The sequence below is a fragment of the Otolemur garnettii genome, unplaced genomic scaffold, assembly GCF_000181295.1.
Source record: "Otolemur garnettii isolate 467f Iridium unplaced genomic scaffold, OtoGar3 scaffold00008, whole genome shotgun sequence".
Classification (NCBI taxonomy): Eukaryota; Metazoa; Chordata; class Mammalia; order Primates; family Galagidae; genus Otolemur; species Otolemur garnettii.
This window is the reverse complement of record NW_003852403.1, coordinates 12,448,217-12,453,418: the sequence shown is the minus strand read 5'-3', so window position 1 is coordinate 12,453,418 and position 5,202 is coordinate 12,448,217. Positions and strand designations below refer to the sequence as shown.

The following is a 5,202-nucleotide window of genomic DNA, read 5'->3' as shown; positions in this document are numbered from 1 at the left end:
AAAAAAAAAAAAAAAAAAAAATTCCAGTACTCAAGGAGGCTGACGAAGGATTGCTTTAGCCTCGGAGTTCAAGACCAGCCTGGGCAATATAATTAGATCCAGTATCTACAAAATACAGGGTGTCCACAGAATTCATGTGCAATTTAAATTAGTGAACTTTACGGACACCCCGAGTATTAAAAATTAGCTGGGTGTGGTGGCACACACCTGTAGTCCTAGCTAATCAGGAGGCTGTAACAGGAGGATTCTTTGAGTCCAGGAGTTTAAGGCTGCAGTGAGCTATAATCCCAACACTGCACTTCAGCCTGGGCCGTAGAAGGGGAGAAAGACAAAGCTTTAACCAGTTTCCCGTGTATTTTTACCCACTTTGTTTGTAAGTATGTATTTATTTATGAGACAAACTCTCACTCTGTTGCCCAGGCTAGAGTGCCAAGGCATCAGCCTCACTCACAACAACCTCAAACTGCTGGGTTCAAGCAATCCTCTTGCCTTAGCCTCCCAAGTGCGTAGTATTATAGGCATCAGCCACCAGCCCAGCTAATTTGTTCTGGTTTTAGTAGAGACAGGGTCTCATGCTTGAGCTTCTTCCTAAGCTCAAGGAAATCCTCCTGTTTTGACCTCCCAGAGTCCTAGGATTATAGACATGAACTATTGCATCCAGCCTATTTATTTATTTTTTGAGATAAGATCTCTTTCTGTCACCTAGGCTACAGTACAATAGTGCTATTAGAGTTCACTGCAACCTCAAACTGCGAGGCTCAAGCAATCTTCCTGCCTCAGCCTCCCAAGTAGCTGGGACTACAGGCATGGACTGCCATGCCTGGCTAATTTTTTCTATTTTTAGTAGAGATTGGGGTCTCACTCTTACTCAGACTGGTCTTCAACTCCTGACCTCAAACAATCCCCCTACCTCAGCCTCCCACAGTGTTAGGACTTTAGGCATGAGTCCTTGTGCCCAGGCTGACTTGTCTTTTATATATTTATATACTTATACATACACCCCTCATTATGTTTTAATTCTAAGATTCAAGATCTCACTGCAAGAATAAAGTTTAATGTCAAGGGTCTGTGCAATTTATTTTTGTTTACTTCTAAGCCTGTTTCACTTTTCAGAGTGAAAAACCAGGTATGTTGTATTACATACAAGAGGGCATGCAATATAATGTATTTTCATTCACTAATTCACTAGACAATTTAGTAATTCAACAATATAACTTTTGTTAAAACCCTTTAGCAAAGGGTTCTAAATAAGCAGAAGTTTATTAGGATTATCTATAATACATATAAGTCCAATTTGACTTACAAGCCCAGCTCAACTTTCAGAAATATTTAAGAACTACGTCTCAGGATACCTAGCTATCCTTAAAGAGTAAGATATATCTCTCATATCTCTTTTACTTTTTAGGGATTTTTTAAATAGAATTCATGAATGAGGTTGGGAGAGAAGGAAATTATATACAGTACAACCTCCTTATTTGACCACCTCCCTACACTGACCAGTCCCTTGAATTGACTTAATAGATTGGACATGCACCACACATATGAAGGCCTCATTCCTTTTGTTGATCACCTCCATATGTTGACCAGTTTGTTACAGTCCCTTTAGTGTCAACTAACAGAGGTTCTACTGTATTTGCATCTTCTGATCTAGGACCACAACTTTCCTTAGATTCTCAAAAAATTTCATGAACTCAAAATAGGTTGAGAACCACTACTATGGATCTCACAGGTCAATCTATGAGCAGTAATTATATCCCACTTTGATAATTAGTTACTAAATAAAATATTCCTTCCACAGAAATGAAGGCTCTTAAGCTCTGTCTATCCCAATCTTCTGGCACTCCAGGAATAAAAGCAGGAGTTTGAATGTAATTGTCCTATGAAAGATACTACTTATCAGCAGCCAAGTTATTCTGCAGTAATAGAAAAGGTTAACTGGTCGGGTGTGGTGACTCATGCTAGCACTCCCAAGGCGGGGAAGATCACTTGAGCTCAGGAATTCAAAACCAGCCTGAGCAAGAGTAGGACCCTGCCTCTATTAAAAATAGAAAAATTAGCCAGCCCTTGTGAGGGGGAGGGGCTGTAGTCCCAGCTACTTGGGAGGCTGAGGCAAGAGGATTATTGGAACCCAGGAGTTTGAGGTTACTGTGAGCTAGGCTGATGCCACAGCACTCTAGCCTGGCAACAGAGTAGGACTCTGTCTCAGAGGGAAAAAAAAAAAAAAAGGTTAACAACTCCTTATCAAAAACCAATATTTAATTGCAAAAACGGGCCTACACAGGCATTAATAAACGTTTGTTTTATTTTTTTAATAAAACTTTTGTTTTTTAATAGCCTTTTGCAGTGTCTAAATGGTTTTTGTGTTAATTAAAAGCTGTACACATTTTTTCATCTGTTTTACCACCTAAGTTACTGAAATATAAAATAGCCAATGTAATTATCCTCTTACCAAAGTCCTGGCTTTCAGGATTTCAAAATAAAACTCATTTCAAGCTATCAATGGAAACAGCACTATGCATCTAAAAGAGACAAAGTGGTCCTTTTCCTAGCTAGTCTACACAAATCTAAGAAGCATTTGCCATCAGCTATCAGAAACCATGACAGGACTTAAGGCACAATGTTCTAAAACCAAAACTGACATGACTTTTAAAGGTAAGAGACAAAAATCTATGCTTTCCATGGAAAGAAAAATGGTAAAATCTGAAATTCAAATTTAAGATTCTTAAATTATATTCACAGGCTAAAAGCCAAAATTAAGAGAAAAATCACAGAATATCTATTCACAGTTCGGATCAAGGCAAATATTCAAGATTGTTCACTTTCAGCTTCTTGAATATTTCCTGCTTAAAAAGTATCCATTTTCTCCATAGAAACTTCATCAGAAAATCCTTTTAACATGTTTTTAAAGTCAACTTCCAGTGTTCCTGCTATGTAGCCTCAATTTTTCATCTGATTATTTTAGGAAAAGACTAGCCTCATTCATAAGCTACATCTAAGCCTAAAAGGGGATAGGTTTCTACCCAGAACCTTAAAAAAAAAAAAAAAAAGGACCAAAAGGTTGATGAAAAAACTCTGCTGCCACGTCTCTCCCCTTCCCCCACTCATGTAGTGGCTACTTCACCCCTTCAGAGTGCATTCCAAGGAAAGTCCAAGAACCACAGCTCTCGGAGAAACCAGAAACAGTTAAGTGGAACGGTTTCAAACTGGCAAGTTTCTTTGGCCTTTTAGATCGATTCCTAAAAGGGGATCTAGCAGCTTCTTCAAGCCCTTTCTTCAAGAAAGCGCAAAATTCCAAAGGTCTTCTCCTGTCGGAAGTCATAATCTAATCAGACTTGTATTTAAAAGATCAGATCATTTAGGAGAAATAGTCTCAAGTTGCCAGCCTTCTTCCCCCCTTTAAACATACATCTCTAACCCTAACTCGAAAGTCTCACGCAGCCATGTAAGTGATGTGGATTTTTAAAAGCTGCAAATCACAGAGAGAGCAGCGCGGAGCGTTCTGGTGCCTTTAGAATTTTTTTACCAAGAAGAGGGAAGGAAGGAGCCTAGCTTCCCCAATAACTAGGTGACCTGACAGCGGACTTCCTCCGCGCCAGCCGCACTGAACTCGGCGCCCGGGGCTATGTCTAGCTGCCGAGGAAGCACCGCCCCGTGCAACAGATGAGTTCAGCCAGAACTTTCTGGGTTGATCCACTTCCCAGACCCACGACTTTTCGACAGGGCGAAAACCCCTGGAGTGCGTCCGCTTGAGCTTTTAAAATCCACTCTCCATCGCCACACGCCAACCATCTGCGGCTGTGGCGGCCAAAAAACCACGCCCCGCCCTCAGCTTCCTAGGAGGACCAGGTACGAAGGGAGCTTGGAAAAGTCAACAGGGTGATTCCTCCCTGGAAAGGAAAATTCAAGAAAATTCTGGTCCCCGCGGCGGGGACGGAGGCTGCCGCAGCCCCGAGGGTCGGAGGCACGACGGGGACGGAGGTGAGAAGGGGAGTACCGAGGCGACGGGCAGCCGGGCCACCGCAGCCAGGAGCCGCGCGGCGCAGGGCGAGGGGCCGAGTCTCCAGAGGAAAAGGTCCCGAGGCTGCTGCGTGAACTGGAGACCCCCCGCCCTCAAGCCATCCCACCACAGCGGAGAGGACCGAATCGCCGCAGCCATCCGAGACAGACCACCGCTGCCCAAGGGCCTCCACTTCAGCACCCAAGGTCGAGGGAGCGTCTCACCTGTAAAGTGGGACAGGATGGTGGCGCGCTCTTGGGTCCCCTGTCGCCTGCACCCGGACCGGCTACCTACTCCCTCCCCTCAGCCCGCTGGCGGCGCAACTGGGCAGCAGAGGGAGCCAGTTAGCCCTTTTATAACCTCTAGGCCGCGACAGCGGCCCTCGCTACGTGAGCTCGAGCACACCAGCGCCCCAGCCACTGCGCAGGCGCCCAGCCCCGGCCTCGCTCCCCCTAGCCTGCTGTGGCCCGCCCTTGGAGTCGGAGGCAGAGAGGAGGGACCCAGGCTGGCAGCCCAGGGGTGGGCTGGCCGACCTGGGATGTAATGCGCTTGCGCAGGGCTCTCGCCCCACCAGCGTTACCGTGGTTACCACGTGGGTTTGCCCCACCCAACGCTGATTTATTTTCGCTCCTTAATTTCAGGGTCAGCGTCAGGCCTAAGGGACGAAGCCACTGGCAATGAAATGGCTTAAAAATGAAAAGTGGAACTTAAGCGTGTAGAAAATAAAACGTGGACGGGTGGAAAGTAACACAGTGCGTTCAGCCCTCGAAAGGCTTCGTGCTTTGCCAACCTTCTCACACTACAGTCATTTTATACTGATCTCACTCTATCTCTTACCTTTATACTTTATCATTAGATAATAGACTGAGTCAGATTTCCTGGATTCAGATCCTGGCTCAGTCCTGCAGAACACTGAGCGTTAACAACTGCTCAATCTCAATTTACTCATGTGTAAAAAAGAAATGACAGTGGCTGGGCGCCTGAGCTTAAGCGGCTAGGACGCCAGCCATATACACCGGAGCTGGCAGGTTCGAACCCAGCCCGGGCCTGCCAAACAACAATGACAACTACAACCAAAAAGCAGCCCGGGGTTGTAGCAGACGCCTGAGTCCCAGCTACTAGGGAGGCTGAGACAATGCCTAAGAATTGGAGGTTGCTGTGAGCTGTGAGCCCCAACACTCCACCCAAGATGACAGCTTGAGGCT

At 45.4% G+C, this 5,202-nt stretch overlaps 1 protein-coding gene across 4 annotated transcripts in view; it reads right to left on the bottom strand.

The window, feature by feature from the left end:
* P4HA1 (prolyl 4-hydroxylase subunit alpha 1) overlaps window positions 1–4,703 on the bottom strand; it is a 78,261-nt gene extending 73,558 nt beyond the window's left edge. For 2 of the 4 annotated variants that reach the window (XM_003783567.3, XM_023509643.1), the window contains exon 1: window positions 4,222–4,699. The gene's annotated coding sequence lies outside the window, so the exon portion shown is untranslated. Of the gene's footprint in view, window positions 1–4,221 lie in introns of all 4 variants that reach the window. The other 2 variants (XR_002771742.1, XM_003783566.3) reach the window with 2 other exon arrangements.
* Window positions 4,704–5,202: the final 499 nt, after the last annotated feature.